Raw genomic sequence first — 24211 nt, 5'->3', positions numbered from 1 at the left:
GTCTCCTGAGGTGGGGATGGTAAGGTTGGAAGGGGAAGAAAGAAGACAGAAAATGGAAGACTGAAAATTCTCCTGTATGTAGTGGAAGTCAATGTAGGTCCTACCACCCTTAAGGAAACTCCCCATGTAAAAATCTAGATTTAGAAACAAATTCTTGTCTTGCAAAATAAGTTTGTGTTTGCCAAATGGTTAAACATTGGCTTTCTAAAAAAAATAGTAGACTGCATGGCTTCAATGAATACTTTTCTACAGCACTATAATTTGGGGGGGGGTATTCAGTCAAGGTTTAAATTATTAATTCACTCTGATTTGACTTAAGCTATATAATATATAAAGCAAAGCACATTTGCTTCTAAATTAGTGTGACATTTCCTCAATGCTTCATGGCTAATAAAATAAAAAAAGGTTCAGGATTTTAAGCAGGTCCTCCTCTATGTGTACACACACTTTGCTAAGCTCTAAAAGATTCCATTACACTATGTGATGCTAATGTCATTCATTCACTCATTCATTCCATCAAATATTAACTGAGGGGCTACCATGTATCAGACACTAACTAGGCACTGGGAAACAAGACAGAAACAGTCTCTTCTATAGAGTTAGAATACGATGGGGGGATTGGAAGGACAAAGACACACTACAATTCTCTGGTAGTGGTGAAGCTTGTACAGGGATTCAAAGTACATTGATGTGATAGAGAGGGGGTAGGTTATGGATGTTTTCTCAGAGGAGATGACATTTAAGATTCTCAAAAAACCTTACCAAAGGAGTATCGGTCTTGTCATCTATCCATCCACCAATCCACGCAATAAGAAGACTGAGCACCCACCACTGTGCCAGGTCCTGAGAGGGACGCAAAGAAGGAACATCCTCAGTACCCACTCTCAGACAGTTCTATCAGGAACACAGACACACACGCAGAGAAGTGTGTTAACACTTGCTTTGGAAAAATAACCCAAGCGCAGAGAGAAAGATCACTGTGGGTGGAGTGATGCAGAAGATGTCACTGAGGAGTGTGGCACTTGGAAGAAAGGGCGGTATTTGAATAAGTGGAAAAGAGGCCATTCCAGAGAGAATAATGTGAGCAAAGGCCCAGAGGTGGGCACACAAACTGAATGCTTGAAGAACAATGAAGTAGGTTATTCAAAAGGTGTGTGGTGTGGGCGAAGAGTATAGCATTATTTTGGCTGACAAGGTAGGCTCGGACCTACCAGGGAACCAAATGCCAGAGTAAGGAGTTTGGCAAAATTCTAGTCATTGGGAATCACTGAGGTTTTTTCAGTAAGACTGTACCTTAAAAGTGCGAATTTACTGAGGTGAATCTGGTTGCATATTCAAGAAGGACTGGTGAAGGGAGTCTGGAATGAGGATCAGTAAGGCACTATAATAATCCAGGCATGGGATAATAGGGACTGTTCTGGATTTGGAGATAGGGCCATTAGGGAGGTAATTACAGTAAAATGAGGTCATAAGGGTGAGGCCCTAATCCAATAGAACCCATATCCTTATAAGAAGAGGAAGCGACACCAGAGCGCTTTCTCTCTCTCTCCAGGCCCGCACACAGAGAAAAGGCCATATCAGCACACAGTGAGAAGGCATGTCAGCTTCTAGGTCCTCCACACTAACAAGGTCATGGCCCTCCTTTCCCAGTGCAGCTAAGAATACAGTCTCTTTGCCAAGACGTCCTTGGGTTTCCCTACAGTCTGGTCTACACAGGGATATGAGTTTCTTGCTTCATGTCCAGATTGTTAAATTCGGTCTTTTGATACTTCTGCTTCGAGGACAGCTTTTGAGCCCTGGGATTTTCCCTCTTAACTAGCTAAAGGTGCCTCAAGGCTGCAGATCAGCCCAAGGGCCCTACGTTAGCACCTCCCGTGGTTCTGATGTCTTAATCCTCTCCCTTGGGCTGCTAGGGCTGTGAAAGGAGGTGTTCTAGAAGGGATTTTGGCAGAAAGGCTCTTCCTTCTCGGAGTCTGACATTTGCTCAGCAGCGTGGCACTTCCCGTGTTACACCATTAAACATCTCCTAGGCAACAGTAGCTGGGGGTATGACTGATTACTTCTTCATACCTCATATGATGTGGCTTACAATAAATTAAGTCTGCTATAGGAGCCTTTCCAGGGTTCGCCACACCAGCGGCTGTCAAACTTTAGCATACATCAAAATTGCCTGAAACAGAGGGCAGGGTCTGAGAATTTTTATTTGTAACTAGTTCCCAGATGATGCAGATGCTCCTGATGCCAGGTCACACTTTGAAAACCACAGCTATACATAAAATAACAATATTACAAAACAAAAACAACGACCAAAAAAAAAACCCTTTACCTGTGATGTTTTATTTTCTGAAGCATAATATAACCTGTGCATAAACCTGAATGTTTAATTTTACAAAGCAATGTAACAAAGCACTATCATCTGGCAATTTATAACAACTGTAAATTTGTGGGTTTCAGTGATGCCCCTCCAAGCCAGGGACTTCTTAGGACAGGTTCTCAAGACATGGCAGCATGCTGTGGCATGGGCGGGGGGCAGGGGAGCTTACAGAAGTAAACTTTATGTTTAAATGCACACCAGCAGAGCTATATAAATTTCCAGTAGAATACCTGGTTTTCTTTTTCTTGATATACAGTGCTGAAGCCTAGGAAGACAAGCGTTCACTAACTTTTAGGAACAATAAGTAAAGTTCTGGAAAGCAGTGTCCTAGGGAATAGGAGGAGGAAGATAGTGTGAATTCAAGCCAGTGTAACTACACAAAGCAAATAAAATTAGTTTCAGAACACTGGCTGAATAACAATAATACCAATGGCTACTACTTAGGAGGTGGCTTACTATGTAAGTGTTGTACTTTACATGTTTTGTCTCTGTACACAATTTCTGCATGTATGATGTATCTCTGTATACTTCTCTTCTTCTACCTTTGGATATGAAATCTTTCAACATCTCCTTTCTGTTTACCATTAACCTGAAGTCCCACCCAGCATGGCTAAATAATTACTTGCTTTCTGTTGAGCACGGAGTCATAAAATTTTATAAGTTATAAAAATCTTACATAGCCCTTAAATATGTGTGTGTGTGTGTGTGTGTGTGTGTGTGTGTGTGTGTGTATGGCTTAGGCAATATGTACTGTATTTCTCACTGAGATCTAAAAGATGAGATTCAGATCCTTCTTAATGGGGGATTTTTTTGAAATCACCAACAAAAACATCAACTTCAAAAGGAAAAAACAATCCTAGATTTTAGAAATGAAAACGACGCATTAGGAGAAATATAGTATGAGAATTGTCTCGTGTTGTTAAATTAAGGAATCAAGCCAGGATTTAAGATTTTCCCTTTCTTAACACTTCTGAGAGACATACAGCCCAGCCACAGTGTCTATACATTTATAAGACATTTTAAGCACTAAACTGCAGAAAGTTTTGTAAGAAATTCATAGCTTATTATAATTTAGATGGCATAAATTTCCACAGTAATTGTACTTTTAATATGTTCTCCTGTATGTACAAGTATAAAACATACATAATAATGAGTTAGAGATGCCGCAACTTCAAATAACCTCTATTCCTAGGAAATGTAGGAAGCAAGACATGAATGGCCATTATTAGAACTCCAGCTATCAGGTGCTTAGACATTTCCCCTGAGAAAGGTCTGAGAGTCATTTCAGAGCCTAAATACTGTATCAGAAAGTCATATGAGCTCTATTCGGAGTGGATGTGTGGGAAAAGGAAAATAGGCATAGAAGCCATTGTGAGACAGACAATTTCACAATTATAAACAATGTAGTGCAGTTCTTCCAAATTTCTTTGCAATATCCATTGTTTATATTTTAAATTATAGAAGAATGAATAAAAAAGAACACAAAATATCAGAGTATATCTTCAAATAGAATTGCATTCAAGATGGCAACCTTAAAAAAAAAAGATGGCAACCTTTTGTGTAGGATCATGAATAAATATATGTAGCATGGACTTACTTCTGGCTGTGATGAAGATACAGGGACCAAATTTACCCTTCTTCCATTAACAACTAAAAAAACAGATAACATATACAAAACAATTATTTTCAGATATTGGACAATAGGTAGCTCAGGACTGTCATTCCTGAGAGAAAGAAAACAGATGAGGTATACAATATTACCTTACCTTTTATCCTGGAGACACATTCCATACCTTGGGGCAGGGAAGGAGTCCCAGCCAGAGTCCAGTGGTGTCACTGACTTGAGGTAACAGAAATCAGAGTTTGGAGAGGCTTTTGCAGATGGAATTTATGAGACAGAGTTTCAGAAACAGGAAACTATATATACAAAGAGTACTGAGGGATACTTGAAAGTTTACTAAATACTCAGACAAGCATGAGTAGGGTAAAATTCCACAGACCAGGAAGAGAGTGACTGGAAAGCTGTAAGCTGAACAATTCAGAGCTCACGAAGAACTGGAAGCCATCCAAGTTCTCACCAGCCAGCATAGAAAGTCCTTGCTGATCACTCAAAAATTTACTGGAAAATCCAGTGAGGCGTGCTTTAAGAATAAGGTTAAAGAATGCTTGGAAAAGACTACTCCAGATATACATTTAAAATTTTAAAAACAATTCTTTAAAGGGTCAAACTGAACCAAAATTAACTTAATTGTCTGCCAAAACAAAATCCAACATTCTTTAAAGAAAACAAAATCTAAACACTCAACAATGTAACATTCAAAATGTCTAACACACAATTGAAATTACTAGGTATGCTAAGTAGGAAATATGGCCAATAACCATAAGACCAGCAAATGGAAACAGAAATAAGAGAAATATTGGAATTTACAGATAAGAACATTAAAAGAGCCACTATAACTATTGTCCAATTATTGAAAGGAAAACATAAGCATTGTAAGAAGATAATTTTTTTAAAAGAAGAGATTTTAAAAAGGAATCAAGTTCTAAAAATGAAAAATACAAGTTATGATATCAAATAGTCACTAGATAGGACTAAGAGCATATTAGAAACTGTAGTAGAAAAGACTGGTGAACAGGAAAACATGCTAATCAAAACTATTCAAATTAAAGCAAAGAGAGAGAGAAAGCTAAAAGAAAACTAAAAGAGCCTTGGTGGCTCAACAAATATAAGAAATTCAACAAACCTCAAGCAGAATAAACCAAAAGAAAACTATACTAAGACACAATATAATATAATTCTGGAAAAACTGATAAAAAGAAAAAATTTAAAAGCCAGAGAAAAGGGGCATAATAAATACAGAGGAAAAAAGATAAGAATGAAAGACTTCTCATTAGAAACTAAAAAATCCAGAAGAATACGGAGGGATATTTCAAAGTGCTGAAAGAAGAAACTGTCAACCTGGAAGAAATGGACAACTTCTTAGAAATGCACAACCTTCCGAGATTGAACCAGGAAGAAAGAGAAAATATGAACAGACCAAACACAAGCACTGAAATTGAAACTGTGATTAAAAATCTTCCAACGAACAAAAGCCCCAGACCACATGGCTTCACAGGTGAATTCTATGAAAAGAGCCAAAACCTATCCTTCTCAAACTCTTCCAAAATATAGCAGAGGGAGGAACATTCCCAAACTCATTCTACGAGGCCACCATCACCCTGATACCAAAACCAGACAAGGATGTCACAAAGAAAGAAAACTACAGGCCAATATCACTGATGAACATAGATGCAAAAATCCTCAACAAAATACTAGCAAACAGAATCCAATAGCACATTAAAAGGATCATACACCACAATCAAGTGGGGTTAATCCCAGGATTGCAAGAATACTTCAATATACGCAAATCAATCAATGTGATAAACCATATTAACAAATTGAAGGATAAAAACCATATGATCATCTCAATACATGCAGAGAAAGCGTTCAACAAAATTCGACACCCATTTATGATAAAAATCCTCCAGAAAGTAGGCATAGAGGGAACTTTCCTCAACATAATAAAGGCCATATATGACAAGCCCACAACCAACATCGTCCTCAATGGTGAAAAACTGAAACCATTTCCACTAAGATCAGGAACAAGATAAGGTTGCCCACTCTCACCACCATTATTCAACACAGCTTTGGAATTTTTAGTCACAGCAATCAGAGAAGAAAAAGAAATAAAAGGAATCCAAATCAGAAAAGAAGAAGTAAAGCTGTCACTGTTTGCAGATGACATGATACTATACATAGAGAATCCTAAAGATGCTACCAGAAAACTACTAGAGCTAATCAATGAATTTGGTAAAGTAGCAGGATACAAAATTAATGCACAGAAATCTCTTGCATTCCTATACACTAATGATGAAAAATCTGAAAGTGAAATTAAGAAAACACTCCCATTTACCATTGTAACAAAAAGAATAAAATATCTAGGAATAAACCTACCTAAGGAGACAAAAGACCTGTATACAGAAAATTATAAGACATTGATGAAAGAAATTAAAGATGATACAAATAGATGGAGAGATATACCATGTTCTTGGATTGGAAGAATCAACATTGTGAAAATGACTATACTACTCAAAGCAATCTACAGATTCAATGCAATCCCTATCAAACTACCACTGGCATTTTTCACAGAACTAGAACAAAAAATTTCACAATTTGTATGCAAACACAAAGGACCCCAAACAGCCAAAGCAATGTTGAGAAAGATAAATGGAGCTGGAGGAATCAGGCTCCTGGACTCAGACTATACTACAAAGCTACAGCAATCAAGACAGTATGGCACGGGCACAAAAACAGAAATATAGATCAATGGAAAAGGATAGAAAGCCCAGAGATAAACCCACGCACATATGGTCACCTTATCTTTAATAAAGAGGCAAGAATATACAGTGGAGAAAAGACAACCTCTTCAATAAGTGGTGTTGGGAAAACTGGACAGCTACATGTAAAAGAATGAAATTAGAACACTTCCTAACACCATACACAAAAATAAACTCAAAATGGATTAAAGACCTAAATGTAAGGCCTGACGCTATCAAACTCTTAGAGGAAAACATAGGCAGAACACTTTATGACATAAATCACAGAAAGATCCTTTTTGACCCACCTCTTAGAGAAATGGAAATAAAAACAAAAATAAACAAGTAGGACCTAATGAAACTTAAAAGCTTTCGCACAGCAAAGGAAACTATAAACAAGACAAAAAGACAACCCTCAGAATGGAAGAAAATATTTGCAAATGAAGCAACTGACAAAGGATTAATCTCCAAAATTTACAAGCAGCTCATGCAGCTCAATATCAAAAAAACAAACAACCCAATCCAAAAATGGGCAGAAGACCTAAATAGACATTTCTCCAAAGAAGATATACAGATTGCCAACAAACACATGAGAGGGTGCTCAACATCACTAATCATTAGAGAAATGCAAATCAAAACTGCCATGAGGTATCACCTCACACCAGTCAGAATGGCCATCATCAAAAAATCTACAAACAATAAATGCTGGAGAGGGTGTGGAGAAAAGGAAACCCTCTTGTATTGTTGGTGGGAATGTAAATTGATACAGCCACTATGGAGAACAGTATGGAGGTGCCTTAAAAAACTAAAAATAGAACTACCATACGACCCAGCAATCCCACTACTGCACATATACCCTTAGAAAACTATAATTCAAAAAGGGTCATGTACCAAAATGTTCATTGCAGCTCTATTTTCAATTGCCAGGACACAGAAGCAACCTAAGTGTCCATCAACAGATGAATGGATAAAGAAGATGTGGCACATATATACAATGGAATATTACTCAGCCATAAAAAGAAACGAAATTGAGCTACTTGTAGTGAGGTGGATGGACCTAGAGTCTGTCATACAGAGTGAAGTAAGTCAGAAAGAGAAAAACAAATACTGTATGCTAACACATATAAATGGAATCTTAAAAAAAAAAAAGGTCATGAAGAACCTAGGGGCAAGACGTGAATAAAGACACAGACCTACTAGAGAATGAACTTGAGGATATGGGGCGGGGGAAGGTAAGTTGGGACAAAGTGAGAGAGTGGCATGGACATATATACACTACCAAATGTAAAATAGATAGCTAGTGGGAAGCAGCTGCATAGCACAGGGAGATCAGCTTGGTGCTTTGTGACCACCTAGAGGGGTGGGATTGGGAGGGTGGGAGGGAGGGAGATGCAAGAGGGAAGAGATATGGGGACATATGTATATGTATAACTGATTCACTTTGTTATAAAGCAGAAACTAACACAGTCTTGTAAAGCAATTATACTCCAATAAAGATATTTAAAAAAAAGAAGAAACTGTCAATTTGTGCAGAAAAAATATTCAAAAAAATGAAGGTAAATGAAGACTTTTTCAGACAAACAACAATTGAGAGAATTCATCACCAGCAATTATGCATTACAAGAAAAGTTTTTAAAGTTCTTTAAGCAGAAGGAAAATGAGACCAGTTAGAAAGTTGAATACACACAAATAAATGAGTATCATTAAAATGATACAGGCACCCTTTGTTTTATTGTGCTTTGCTTTACTGCACTTTGCAGATAGTGAATTTTTACAAATTGAAGGTTTCTAGCTACCCTGCAACAAGCAAATCTACCAGTGCCAATTTTCCAGTTTGCTCATTTTGTGTCTCTGTGTCACAATTTAGTAATTTTAGCAATATTTCAAATGTTTTCGTTCTTATTATATTTGTTATGCTGATCTGTGATCAGTGTACAACTCACTGTAGGCTCATCTGATGGTTAGCAATTTTTAGCAACAAAATATTTTTAAATTAATGTATGTACATTGTTTTCAGACATAGTGCTATTGCACACTTGCTAGACTACAGTATAGTGTAAACAGAAATTTTATAGGCACTGGGAAACAAAACAATTCATGTGATTCGTGTTATTGCAATATTCGCTTTATTGCAGTGGTCTGGAACCAAACCCACAATATCTCCAAGGAATGTCTGTAAATATGAGGGTAAATATAAAATACTTTTTAAAAATTTTTATTGCTTTTAAAAGATAATTAACTTTATAGCAAAAATAATAGCAATACATTGTGGTATTTATAAAATATGTAGGAGTAAAATGCAAAACTAGCACAAAGAATGGGAGGGAGTACATGGAAGTATACTGTAGGATTCTTGAATTAAACACTAAGGAGCATAATATTATTTGAAAGTACATTATGATAACTTTAAAAGTATATACTATAAATCTAAGAGCAATTACTAAGAAAAGAAACAAAGAAGTAACTAATATGAAATAAAATCATTAAAATTACTCAACACAAAAGAATGCAGAGAAAGAGGGGAAAAGAAAGAGCAGATGAAAAAATTGAAAACAAATATTAATGTGATAGCCTTATATCATACCATAGAGATATTTTAATTAAATTATTGTGATTACTAATTACATTAAATGTAAATGATCCAAGCACAATAATTAAACCAAGTATATATTATCTTAAAAAATCTACTTTAAATATAAAGACACAGATTAGTTAAAAGTAATAGGATAGAATAAGACATACCATGCAAATACTAAATATAAGAAAGCTGGAGTGTCTATAATGATATCACATAAAGTAGATTTCAGAACAAGCTATACTCAGGAATACAAAGGGCATTTCATTATGATAAAGGGGTCAGTTCATCCAGAAGACATAACAATCCTAAATATGAAAGCACTCAATAACAGAGCTTCAAAATACATTAATCAAAAACTGATAAAACTGAAAAGAGGAATAAACAAATCCACAATTATACTTGGAAACTTCCTCTTGCAGAAACTGATATAACAAATAGAAAAAGAATCAGTAAGTATATAAAAATACCATTAGTCAACTTGGCATAATTTATATTTATCTCACTACTCAGTAAGAGCAGAATGCACATTTTTTTAAGGTACACATGTAACATTCACCAAGATATACTATAGGCTAATCCATAAAAAAGTCTCAATATATTTAAAATATTGAACTCATACACAGAATGTTCTCTGATCACAGTGGATTTAAAGTAGAACTCAATAACAAAATTATCTGAAAAATCCAGATATATTTGGAAATTAAACAACATACTTCTAAGTAACCCATAAGTCGAATAAGCACAAGGGAAATTAGAAAATATTTGAACTGAATAAAAATGAAAAGAAATTGAACCTTGTAGATGCAGCTAAAGTGGTACTTAAAGGGAAATATATGCTTTAAAAGCTTTTGTTAGAAGAAGGGTCCAAATCCAGTGAGCTAAGATTCCACTTAAGAGTCTAGGAAAAAAGAAAGAGCAAATTAGATCTAAACTTAGAAGAAAGAAGGACATAATAAATATAAAAGCAGAAATTAACATGTAGGTGACAAACAATAGACAAACTCAATGTATAAAAAAGCTGGTTTTTAGAAAGATCAACAAAATTAATAAACTTCTAGCAAGATTGGCCAATAAAAAAAGACAGACAACACCAGTTATTGACATCAGTCACCTTATAGGCATTAAAAGGGTAAGAAGAGAATATTGCAAACAAATTTATGTGAATAAATTAATAATTTAGATAAAATGGACATATTCCTATAAATACTCAAAGAACCAAAACTCACTCAAGAAAAATTATTTTTAAATCTAAATTTCCCTAAAGGAACTGAATTTGTGTTTAAAATTTGCTTACAAAGAAAACTCCAGTCTCAGAAACATTCTCTGGTAAAGCCTATAAAACTCACAAGTAATAAATAATACCAACATTACACAAACAGTTTCATAAAATTGAGCAATAGGAAGCCCTTCATAATTCATATTATATGGCTTGAATTATCCAGATACCAAAGCAAAAAAAATTAAAAAATAGAAACATAGACATTATAAGAAAAAAAGATTGCAAATATATCCCTGAACATAGATGCAAAAACCCTAACAAAATTTAGCAAATTAAATCCAGCAATATATTTTAAAAACTAGTATACCATGACTAAGTTGTATTTATCCCAGGAATGCAAAGTTAGTTTCACATTCAAAAGTCAATCAGTGTGCAAAAGAATGAAGTTGGACTCTTTCCTCACACCATATATAAAAACTGAAAATGCATCACAGACAAATTTAAAAGCTAAAATTATCTTAGAAGAAAGCATAGAGACAAATCTTCATGATCTTGGATTTGGCAAAGGTTTTTAAAATACAATACCAAAAGTACAAGCAACAAAAGAAAAACTGATAAATTGGACTTCATCAAAATTAAAAACTTTTGTACATCAAAGGACACTATCAAGGAAGTGAAAAGACACTCCACAGAATGGGAGAAACTATTTGAAAATCATATACCTAATTAGGGTTAACGATCCAGAATATATAAAGAACTCTACAACTCAACTACATAAAGACAAACAACGCAATGGAAAAGGGGGCAAAGGACTTGAATAGAAATTTATCCAAAGAAGACATACAAATGGCCAACAAGCGTATTAGGGAAATGCAATTCAAAACCACAATAAGGTGTCACTTCATACGAACTAGGATAGCTAAAACTTTTTTAAAAAGAAAAATAACAAGTGTTAGTAATGATGTGGAGAAACTGGAACCCTTATACATTGTTGCTGGTGGGAATGTAAAATGGTGAAACTGCTATGGAAACAGTTTGGCAATTCCTCAAAAAGTTAAACACAGAGTTACCATATGACTCAGAAATTCTACTCCTAGGTATACATCCCAAAGAATTGACAGCAGATGTTCAAAAACCTTTTCATGAATGTTGATAGCAGCACTAGTCACAATAGCCAAAAGGTGGAAACAACCCAAATATTCATCAACAGATGAATGATCAAACAAAATGTGGTATATCTATACAATCGAATATTATTCAGCCATAAAAAAAATGAAGTGCGGATACATACTACAACATGGATGAACCCTGACGACATTATGCTAAGTAAAAGAAGTCAAACACAAGGACCACATACTATTTTTCTATTTATATGAAATATCCAGAGACAGAAAGCAGATTAGTGGTTGCCAGGGGCTGGAGGAAGATGTGAATGGGGAGTGACTGCCTAATGGGCATGGGCTTTCCTTTTAGAGAGAGCAAAATGTTCTGGACCTAGAGAGTAGAGGTGGTTGCACAATATTGTAAACATACTTAACAGCACTGAATTATATACTTTAAAATGGTTTAAATGGTGAATATTATGTTATGTGCATTTACCACAATAAAAAAATCAATCAATATAATTCACTACTTTAATAGAATAAAAGAAAAAACATACCATCATCTCAATAGATGTAGGAAAAGCATTTGACAATTTGCTACGTATTCATGATAAGAACTCTCAATAAATCATGTGTAGAAAGGAAATTTTTCAATCTGATTAAAAAAAAATCTATGAAAAACTGACGGCAATCATCCTACTTAAAAGTGAAATGAGGAACAGAGGATCAGGAACAAGGCATAGATGTGCACTATCACCAAATCTATACTGGAGGCCTTATCCAGCACAATAAAGAGATAAAAAAGAAAGAAAAATACTCAGATTGGAAAGGAAGAAGTAAAACTTTATTTATTCACAGACAACATAGTTGTGCACATAAAAAATCCTAAAGACTCTACAGAGAAAGCTACTAGAACTAACAAGTGAATTTAGCAAAATTACAGGATACAGGTCAACAATCAAAAATCAATTGTATTCTATATACTAACAATGAACAATTGGAAATTGAAATTTAAAATACTATTTACAATGATATTAAAAAGTATAAAAGTTTCTCTCTAGATCTCCACATTGAAAGCTATAAAACACTGCTGAGAGAAATTAAAAAGTCCTTAATAAACAGATACGTATAATATTCTTGTATCAGAAGACTTTATATTGCTGAGATCTCAATTCTCTCACAATTGATCAATAGATTCAATACAATTCTAATCAAAACCCCAGCAGGTTTTGTTGTTGTTGTTGTTGTTAGAAACTGTCAAGGTGATTCTAAAATTTATGTAGAAATGCAAAAGACCCAAAATAGCCAAATGAATTCTGAAAAAGAACAAAGTTGGAAGATAAACAATACTTGATTTTGAGATTTAATATAAAGCTATAGTAATGAAGACAGAGTGGTATTGTCATAAGGATAGTGTCCACATACAGACTCAGGTTATGAGAGTCAATTAATTTGCAATGAAAGTGTCAAGACACTTCAATGGAGAAAATACAACCTTTTCAACAAATGGTGGTGGAATGACTGGATATCCATATACAAAAACAAAACACAAACAAGCAACTCTCATCCCTTACCTTACACCAAACACAAATATTAACTAGAAATAGGTCATAGAACTAAAGAAGCTAAACCTAAACACAGGAGAAAATCTTTATGAACTTCAGGGAGGCAAAGATTACTTAGAAAGAATGTAAAATGCATAACCCATAAAAGAAAAAAAACTTGATAAACTGGAATTCAACAAAAGTGTAAAAGTGTGCTCCTTTGAAGATAATTTTAAGAAAATAAAAAGGCAAGCCACAGACTGGAAGAACTATATATTCAAAGATGTATCCAGAATATATAAAGAATTCTTACAATCAATAACCAAAAGACAACTCAATTAAAAATTGGGCAAAAAGTTTGGAACAGACACTTCACAATACAAGACATTAAAATAGCCAGTAAGCACGTGAAAAAAAATGCTCAGCATCATTATTAGTCATTAGTGGAATGCAAATAAAGCCACAATGAGATACATCCTCTGAAATAGCTAAAAATGGAAGAGGCTGACAATACCAAGTGACAACAAGGATGTGGAACAATTGGAACTCTCATACATTGCTGTTGGGAAGGTAAACAGTCTGACAGTTTCTTATTAAACATACACTTACCTTACAACCATGAGATTTCAATTCTAGGCACTCACCCAAGAGAAATGAAAATATACGCCCAGAGGCTTGTCTAGAGCAGCGCTTAAAATAATAGCTCCAAACTGGAAATAACCCAAATGTTCATTACCAGGTGAGTAAATAAATTGTAGTACATCCATAAAACAGAATACAACTCAATGATAAAATGTGACAAACTAATTGATATACACAGTAATATGGACAAATCTCAAAATCATTACACTGGGTGAAAGAAGACAGACACAAAAGGCTAATGTATGATTTTCTTGATATTAAACTCTAAAAAAGATAAATCTAGTCTACTGGAATAAAAAGAAGACAAGTGACTACTTGAGGTCTATGGTGGCGTTGAGAACTGACTGGGCAGGAGCACAAGGGATGGGATGACAGAACTGCTCTATATCTAGACTGTGGTAACGATTCATGGGCATATTCTGTGATTGCATACTTTGCCCAAACCAGCAAGCTGTATACTTCAAAGGTATATATTTATTTTTTTAAAAAACTTGCAACATTTGCCTGATGTTATAGACTGAAGTGTGCCCCCCAAAATTCAAAGGTTGAAGTCTTAACCCTCAATGACTATACTTGGAGATAGGGCTTTTAAGGAGGTAATTAAGATTAATGAGGTTATAAGGGTGGGGCCCTAATCTGATAGGACTGGTGCCCTCAGAAGAAGAAGAGACACCATAGAGCTCTCCGTGAGCACACAGAGAAAAGGCCCTATAAAGACATAGCAAGGGCTTCCCTGGTGGCGCAGTGGTTAAGAATCCGCCTGCCAATGCAGGGGACACAGGTTCAAACCCTGGTCCAGGAAGATCCCACATGCTGAGGAGCAACTAAGCCCATGAGCCACAACTACTGAGCCTGTGCTCTAGAACCTGAGAGCCACAACTGCTGAAGCCTGTGCACCTAGAGCCTGTGCTCCACAACAAGAGAAACCACCGCAATGAGAAGCACCGTAACTAGAGAAAGCCCGCGTGCTGCAACGAAGACCCAACGCAGACAAAAATAAAAAAATAAGTTAAATAAATAAATTAAAAAAAAAAAAAAGATACAGCAAGAAGGCAGCCATCTACAAGCCATGCAGAGAAGCCTCCCAGAAACTAACCCTGATGGCACCTTGGTCTTGGACTTCTAGCCTTCAGAGTTGTGAGAAAATAAACATCTGTTGTTTAAACCACTCAGCCTATGGTATGAGAAATATACCTGAGTATCGAGCACAAGAAAATAAACTCACCAATCCTTACTAATCATGTTATTCTTGAGCCTATTTTGCCTTTAGCTGATTGAAATTTTTCTGGAATATGTATCGAGAGGCCAGCAGTTGTTTTAATTCTGTAGAAGGCCTTGGCCAACAGATCAGACAGCTGATGCATATGTTAGACCCAAAGTGATGGTGGGATTTTCAGACCTGTGAAAGCAGTCATTGAAACAACTGATATCGTTGGGACCAAGTGAAAGGAAGCTCACAAGAGCACCTCTGTCACACCCAGGTGTGTGTCAGGTCATGTATCAGTGAAAGACTTGCTTTCTCTTGGCTTTTGGTTGTGACTCACTTGGCCATGGCACCAAATCCATGGGTGGTGGGCTTCTCTTTTTCTCTCTACCATCCCATTTATCTGATACATTTCTGCAACCAATGATTCCATCAGTTCTCATCTGTCCACGGATTAGGGTCATTTATTTAGAGTGATATTTTTCAGCTAACAAACTATGATCCACCTTTCTCCTTTAAAACTATCTTAGGGGCCCTCAAAGGTTGGTTATGAGGAAAGGCTTCCAAGTGGAGGTGGACCTTTATTTGGACCAAGGCTTCACCCTGGCTCCCCTCAGCCTATTCTCAATACAGCAGCCAGCATGATCCTCCTACAGCTTAAGTCAGGCTCCATCGCTCCCACCTGGCTCAGAGCCTTTACAGCACAGGACAAGGCCCTCAGCGGCCTGACCCTCTGTGACCTCTCTGACCTCAGCTTCTACCTGCCACACTGGCCTCCTTGCTGTACCTTGAACATGTGGATGCTCCCTCAGGGCCTTTGCACCTGCTATTTCTCCTGCTTGGAATGCATTTCCTCACTATCCACGCAGCTCACTCCCCATTTCCTTCGGGTCTCGGCTCAAATGTTACCTTTCCAGGGAGGCCTTCTCTGACCTCCCTAGTGAATAAACCAACATTCCCCACCCCACCTCAGGGAGTCCTTTCTGGCTTTACCTTCACCCTGGTGCTCTTTCTCCCTAGCACATACTGCCCTCTGACTTGCTTGCTTTCTCTTGATTCGCTCTCTCATTCTTTACCAACTCCCCACACCAGAAGGTAAGCACCAAGGGAGAGAAACTTTGTCTGACACATGCGGGAGGCTCAGTAATAACTTGTCACGTGGACAGTGGAAACCTGCTCCTTTTATAGAATAGGAGTCAGAGGAAAGAAGCTACCATCCTCGGCTGCCTTCATCCTCCTCTGCCACCCACAGCTCTCCCTGGCCTCCAGATCTCACTCAGACAGAAACTGAGAAAAGTCCTGCAGACGAGCATATGAGGCAGGGCTTCGGGATGAAATAAGAAGGTCAGCTACGGGCTTCCCTGGTGGCGCAGTGGTTGGGAGCCCACCTGCCGAGGCAGGGGACGCGGGTTCGTGCCCCAGGTCGGGAAGATCCCACATGCCGCGGAGCGGCTGGGCCCGTGAGCCATGGCCGCTGAGCCTGCGCGTCCGGAGCCTGTGCTCCACAACGGGAGAGGCCACAACAGTGACAGGCCCGCGTACCGCCAAAAAAAAAAAAAAAAAAGAATGTCAGCTACATGCGGGCCGAGGCAAGAGGCCATCCGGTGTTTGAGGCAGGTGGGTAGGATAATCCAGTGGCCCCTGGGCTCCCTCCTTCCCTCCTCCTGAGGGCTACACTTTCCACCAGGGCTTTCTCAGATGGACTGACCGAACTGGAATAGCCTGACAAGAGACTGGTTCTCTCAGCCCTCAGGCCACCCATGCAGGGCCTGGAGCAAACAGAGCCTTGTCCACCACCTCCAGCATCCCAGACAACATCATCATTGCCCTCTGTGTGCTGTGATGCAAAAGGGTTGGGACATAGAGCTTTTCCCTTCCTCCAGACGCCTTCCCCTCACCTCCTTCCACTCTCCTCTCCCATGTTCCTGCTTGTTTTCCTTTCTTGTGCAATCCCTGCAGCTGTGCCGTATTTTCTGCTATTGTAGAGATCAATGGGGGAGCTATGGCCCTTCCAATAGAATGGATTCCCACAATGTGAGTGACAGCATGTTGAGAACTTCCATGCCTGCTGCATTAAAAGATCTGAAATGCCCTTCCTTAAACAGAAAAACCTGCTCAACAAAAGATGGTGACAATACCTCAGTGGCCACTGTCCCTCGGAAAATGCCATTCTGAGATAAAACTGTGCTTTTCCTCTTTGAAACATAAAAATGTGTATTGCAAAACGATGCTCTTTAAGCACATATGCCATTCAATGGGTTGTTTGACAAAGAGGCTCATAGTAAATGCTTTGTCGATATTATTTATCTTAGTCTTCCTCATATCACCACCACCAGCCAGGACAGGATCTAGAACTCCCCAGCCTTCTGAAGCACTCTTGGGTTACTAAGAAGATCTTTGTGCAGTTTTCAAAATAGAGGAGACTTGATGAGGAATTGAATTTTCCTCTTCACATTCCATTCCTTTGCAAGAAAAATGGCCTTGAATTTTCCTTTTAAAAATGCTAAATGGGGGCTTCCCTGGTGGTGCAGTGGTTGAGAGTCCGCCTGCCGATGCAGGGGACACGGGTTCGTGCCACGGTCCGGGAAGATCCCACATGCCGCAGAGCGGCTGGGCCCGTGAGCCATGGCCGCTGAGCCTGTGCGTCCGGAGCCCGTGCTCTGCAATGGGAGAGGTCACAACAGTGAGAGGCCCACATACCGCAAAAAACAAACAAACAAAAAATGCTAAATGGAACTAGAACAAAAGATCCTAAAAACTTAGAAAAATCATTTGTTTTCCTATTATTTAATCAGCCATGGCCTCCTAACACATGTACAAGGGTAAGGAACTCATGCAGTGTTAATGCATTTATGAGGTCACCTTCTTAGCAACATCCCAACCACTCTTGGTAATGCTCTCCATAGATCTCACTCAGGAGCACTCATATTTGCAATGCAGGATATTGGCTGGCCATGTGTTTTAGATGATTGCCTTTTCATCCATTTATACTTCCATTTAATTTTCCTAATCATCTAGGGAAAAGTTTGAAATCCCTTTCAAAGATCAGAACCGGGGCTGGGACTAGGACAAGGCAGCTAGACTGCAATTTTTTTTTGTGGTACGCGGGGCTCTCACTGCTGTGGCCTCTCCCGTTGCGGAGCAAAGGCTCCGGACGCGCAGGCTCAGCGGCCATGGCTCATGGGCCCAGCCGCTCCACGGCATATGGGATCCTCCCGGACCGGGGCACGAACCCGTGTCCCCTGCATCGGCAGGCGGACTCTCAACCACTGCGCCACCAGGGAAGCCCTAGACTGCAATTTTAAGGAGGCGCTCACTCTCAGGTGCTGGCCCTGCCCTTGAAGACCTCCTTAAATTTTGCAGCCTAGGCTTCTCACTCTCAGGGTCATGCAAGTGACTGTCACCAATCTGGAAGCTGGCGTCAGACAATACCTTGGTCAGGGAATGTGTGTGCAGGGGAAATTAAACTGCCTGGGGGGGCAGGAGACCTATGTTCCAGTCCCCTCTTTACCACTTTTGCCATATTCCATCAAATCTAAGATACCACTGATTGTACAAACACCATCACTTGATGTACCATTACGAAAAAAAAAAATGCTGCCCATTAAACTATGACATAATGGCATAATGACAATTGTGTAAGATACAAGAATTGGCCTCACTAGCCTCTCATAGCCTTGAATTTTTTCATCTGTACTGAGGGATTAGACAATTTCTCCTGCCTTCAGTTTAGTTACTTGACGTGATAGGTAATCCTTTTGCACATATCTCAATAATAAAACATAAATCTAGCTCTATGTACTTGTGGGTATATTTCCTTTATTAAAATCATTTGGCTGCTACTTTGCAAAAAAAAAACACACACAAAGAAAACAGAACTGAAATTGCGTCATTCCTCCAATGACAAATATTTGCTTTATCAATATCAAATTTATACCCCATGCTCTACTTCCCTGACTCTCTTTGTAACCAGGTAAACAATAACTTTTTGTTTCAGTGCCAAATCACAGTGTAACCTTTTTGAAGTCATCTTAATCAGCGATTAAACTCGACATGTATTACCAACAACGTACCTATCTCATTGAAAAGTTGAAAACATCAGAAGCTAAAACTCAGTAGATGAATTCACAGGCAATGACAAATACATCACAATCACTGTCAGGCCAACAGCAATTGATAAGGTGCTGCCCCACCAGCAGTAGTCACAGATCCAGATAGGTAATCAATTCACAACACACTTGACTTTAAGCCAGCACTGCCCTTCCTTAGCTTCATAGTAGGAAAAAGGTTGGGAAATACAGTATGTATCTGCTGTCTCGTAGGAAGGCCAGCAACTACGCCCGATGCAGAGTCTTGGCCTCCCTCTACCACAGCAGGGATGAACACAGTCGCTAGGGATGATGTGTATGGTTCACCCTGCCCCAAAGAAGCCACAGGCTTGGTTTCCTATTGGCCTCTATATCGCTCTAGTCCTGCAGGCCTAAGGCCACGTGACCGCTCCACGTTCTCCCAGTCCCAGGGCAGTTCCAGGAATCTAGAGTTTCACAATAATCAAGACAAATAATCCACCCCAGGTATAGAGAAATCCACACTTACCTTAACCCCTTATGTTTCCAAGGAAAAGTTGCTGTGAGAAGGTAAGTCTGCGGTCATCTTCCCAGGTAGGTTAAAGGGTAAAGGTTCCTAACTCTCAGGTGCCATTGACTGCAAAACACACTCTGATTCCAAGGGCATTAAAATTGGCAAGTGTACATCTTAGAAAAACTGAAATGCTGCTTTTACATATCATTTTAATTGCCAACCCTAGTTGCCACAACTGAAATGGGGATGATCATTTTAATGAGTTATTTAAGGGAATATCTCTCGTGTTCCTTTTCAGCTTTCAAATCGAATTATGAGCCCATGACTTTAATGTGTGTGAGCTGTTGGATTCTGACAATGGTCATGCAATGACTATCATACTAGGGCACACATGGAAGCCCTGGGAGCTCCAGGAACAGAGCCTCTGGGTTGTCTGTGCCTCTGACGTGCAGCCTGGGGCAGGGCACACTGAGCCTGAAAGGTTCCGTGAGCTTCTGAAGTTGCAAAATAATAATAGTCAACCATTTTTGACTCCCCTAGTATATGCCAAGCACTTTACATACATCATCTCATTTAATTGGCACAATAACCCAGTGAGGTAAATATTACTCTTCCCATTTTACAGATGAAGAAATTCTGCTGGTGAGTGATGGAGCTGGGATTAGAAGTCAGGCAGCCTGCTTCAAGATGCAGGCTCTTAACCACAATGCTTACTACCACCTCTCACCTACAGTCACCCTGTCTCACATGAGATTCACTGTCACTGATGAAAGGTTACTTGATACAAGTAGTCATATTGAGCCCCTTTAAAGAACACCCAGGGAATTTAAAAAAAACACTTTTTTTTAGGCAATGGGGGACATGCAATAGGAAGAGAGAGAAGATTCCATGATGTAGCTTCAGAAACATATTGCCCTCAAATAAAAACAGGGTGCCCACACCTCAGTAGGTGCCATCTGACAGAGACAGTGTATTGTGGGCTGACGTGTGTCCCCCCAAATTCACAGGCTCAAGTCCTAGCCCCTACTGCCTCTGAGTGTAACAGTATTTGCGGAGAAGGCCTTTTAAAAGATAATTAACATTAAATGAGGTCATTAGGGTAGGTCCTAATCCAGTACAACTGGTACCTTTATAAAAAGAGAGCAGGACACAGATTGGCATGCGAGCTAAGGCCACATACAAATCAATCTCAGAAACCTGGGGTACCAAAAATGGGTATTTTAGGAGTTCATGTGTCATAGGCGAACCCATATTAAACTTCTGTTTGTGTAGGTAAAAAAATGATCAAATACGGACAATTTTTTTTATTCATCTTCTAATTATACATATTTGCAGAAAAGACCTTGGAACGAACAAGTCCTACCACCCCTAGTTTATAAATGATAGACCTGAGACCCATTCAGATGCACTGATTTATCAAAAGCCCAAAAACGTGTTAGCAGAAGAACTGGACCCCAAACCAGAAATTACATTTCCTTTTGTGAAGGCAAGTTGGTAGTATCTATTAAAAAGTACACATCAACTAGTAACCATGGTCTTTCACATAACAATTCCACCCCTAGGAATTGATCTACCAGAAACATCTGAATAGGTGCACAGAAATATATAGATAAGAATGCCAGGGCTTCCCTGGTGGCGCAGTGGTTGAGAGTCCGCCTGCCGATGCAGGGGACACGGGTTCGTGCCCCGGTCCGGGAGGATCCCACATGCTGAGGAGTGGCTGGGCCCGTGAGCCATGGCCACTGAGCCTGCGCGTCCGGAGCCTGTGCTCCGCAACGGGAGAGGCCACAACAGTGAGAGGCCCGCGTACCGCAAAAAAAAAAAAAAAAAAAAAAAAAAAAGAATGCCAGCCCCATATATGGTGTGAAAATTTCGAAAGAATCCAAGTGCCGACTCACGGGGAATTGGTTAAATCTGTGATGGTTCATCCAGCTGCACTCAAATCTATGTACCAGGGAATTCCCTGGTGGCGCAGTGGTTAAGAATCCGCCTGCCAGTGCAGGGGTCACGGGCTGATCCCTGGTCCAGGAAGATCCCACATGCCGCAGAGCAACTAAGCCCGTGTACCACAACTACTGAGCCTGTGCTCTAGGGTCTGCGTGCCGCAACTACTGAGCCCACGTGCCGCAACTACTGAAGCCCATGCACCTAGAGCCTGTGCTCCACAACAAGAGAAGCCACTGCAAGGAGAAGCCCACGCACAGCAACAAAGAGTATCCCCCGCTTGCCTCACCTAGAGAAAGCCCGTGTGCAGCAACGAAGACACAAATGCAGCCAATAAATTAATTAATTAAAGTGAGTAGTAATTAAAAAAAAATCTATGTACTAAAGTTAAAAAGAAAGAGGTCACTCTCTTTGCTCATGTTAAAAGATGCCCAAATCATATTAAAAGCAAGAAAGAATACCTAGAAAAAAGAAAATAAAAATACAACTCAACAAAAGATGCATTAATATCCATGCACTGAGGGGTATAAAGTACCCAACACTCAGTAGGCACTTTTGACCCTCCCCACCTCCTCCATCTTGCATATCGTTTGAATGATCGCAATGAGCTCAAGGAGCTGGTCCATTCTACCGCCTACCAGCTAGGTGATCTCGGGCAAGAAGCTTCAGTTCCCCCGCCTGTAAGGTTGAAGGAAATTATAGCACTTCCTTCAGAAGTTGATGATGGGATTTCGTGAGACTAGGCACATAAAGTGCTTAGAACAATGCTTGGCAGACATAAGTGCTTAATAGATGTGCACCATTACGGTAATGATGATGTTATTCATCTCTGGAACCTGAAGAAACAAGGTTTCTTTAGTTCGTATTGTATTTACTCTGCTTTTTTTTATCTCCTTTAAAAAATTATCTTGTAAGAAAACATAATAAATCATCCTGCTTATTTCCCTGCCTGAAATTAAATAAAAAGGCAGTGCTTTTTAAAGCAGCGCTTACCCCAATAAACTCTAGCAATATTAGGCATTCTGATACTTAATATAGCCTCTAAAGACAATTTCATTATTTCATTACTAAACTGATAAACTGCTTTTCTGAGAAGTTAATATTAACAGCGTCATTCCCAGGTAAATAAGTTGTTTATCAGGTATAACCCAAGATGCCTCCACGGAGTACGCAGTATACCCAGCCCTCCTCTGTGGAGGGATCAGTTTGGGGCTCCTCCTCTACTCATTTAGGTAACAGGGTGGCTATGGCACAGATCTTTCAAATGCACAGAAAGAACCTTTTATGTAACCATACTCTAACTTAAAACAGGACTTTCTATTTGAGGTCCTTCCCGGGGCATTCTAAGTATTAACTGAGCCAGCCAGGCTTATTTCCACAGACCTTAAACCTGAAAGATTTGTGCAGCCCTATAAACAGACTGGAATTAAAACACAGTTCACCCACATTCTGATTCTGATCTAGTATTTCTTTGGTCCATGGATGCTCTGTGGAAGCAAGCGCAATTTAGACTCCAAAGAACCACCGAGCATGGGAAGGCTATGTAAGCTTGCCAAATTACTGTTACAGAAGCTCCCAGAATGAAAGGGTCTTTTCGAGCTTTTTGTGCCAGCGGAGGCCCAGACAGGTTGTGTGTCTTGCCCAAAGTTTCACAGCTGGTCAGTAGTACAGGTAGGGCTGGAACCCAGGTAGTAGCTTTCCAATAGAGATGCTCCTTCCACTGCTGGTAAATTATCATTCTTCCGTTTTTGCTTCTTGGAAAACCGAGCAAAGTTAAAACAGGGCATTCAGTGTCAGAGGGGCAGTCAGGTAGAACCGGCGATGCTAACCAGCAGATTATAAAATCCCAGAGGGCGGGTCCTCTGCCCCTCATCTACCCCCACGGGCCCTGTGTAAATGTTTTTGCTGATTGTCTCCCAACACACAGTTTAGAGGAAGTTTCTCTTCTAGGTTAGCACTATGCGTTTAACTTCAGGTTCTGACACACGCGTCTGTGATTATCAGAGCAGGCACGCCCCCCAGTGCCCCGACCTGGTGGCCCGCAAAGGTTTGCGGGGACCATAGCCACCACCCAACCGCGGTGGTCTTGCAGCCCTAGCAACTCAAAGCTCGCCCATAGCGACTCGTCAGCGACGTTTCTCTGGTTTTGGCAACCTGGAGACGGTAAACTGGTATCAGATTGAGCCGGAAGCAGAATGGTTGGGCACGACTAGTCTTGGGGGTACAGAGCGCCTTCTGAAGGCGAAGACCTCTCGGCAAGCCTTTATAAATGCGGGTGCAAGCCTCCCCTCCCGCAACAGTCCAGGGACCGCGTCTACTTGATCCTGGTAACTGAGTGCGCTTCAGGAGACACTCGGACGCCCAGCAGGTCACCCCCAAGTTCAGAGAGGCAGCTCTCCTGCGCAGCTTCCGCCTTGGTCGAAACGCCTCTCCTGCACGGAAGCCCTTTCTCACCCGCACTTTCCTACGCCCCACAGCGTGAGCCCCTTCTCTGCACCCACATTCCATCTCCCCCACCGGAGGAGGGTGGTATAAACATGCTCCGTCTGGGTGCCCAGCGAGCGCGGTCTGGGGAGCTGCGCACGCGGGTGGGAGTGGGTCCCCCGGATCGCGGAGTCCCGGGCACCGAAGTGCCCTGCCCTCCACCCACGCCAGAGGGCTGGGGC

At 39.9% G+C, this 24211-nt stretch overlaps 1 protein-coding gene across 4 annotated transcripts in view; it reads right to left on the bottom strand.

Annotated features, from left to right (window-relative positions):
- The window catches only part of PDE8B (phosphodiesterase 8B), a 372638-nt gene that overhangs the window by 260246 nt on the left and 88181 nt on the right, over positions 1 to 24211 (bottom strand). The gene's annotated exons all lie outside the window — the stretch shown is intronic.

This window comes from Stenella coeruleoalba (genome assembly GCF_951394435.1).
Source record: "Stenella coeruleoalba genome assembly, chromosome: 3".
In the NCBI taxonomy this organism is placed as follows: Eukaryota; Metazoa; Chordata; class Mammalia; order Artiodactyla; family Delphinidae; genus Stenella; species Stenella coeruleoalba.
Note: the sequence above shows the minus strand (reverse complement) of the source record. Positions and strands in the feature narration are given on the sequence as shown.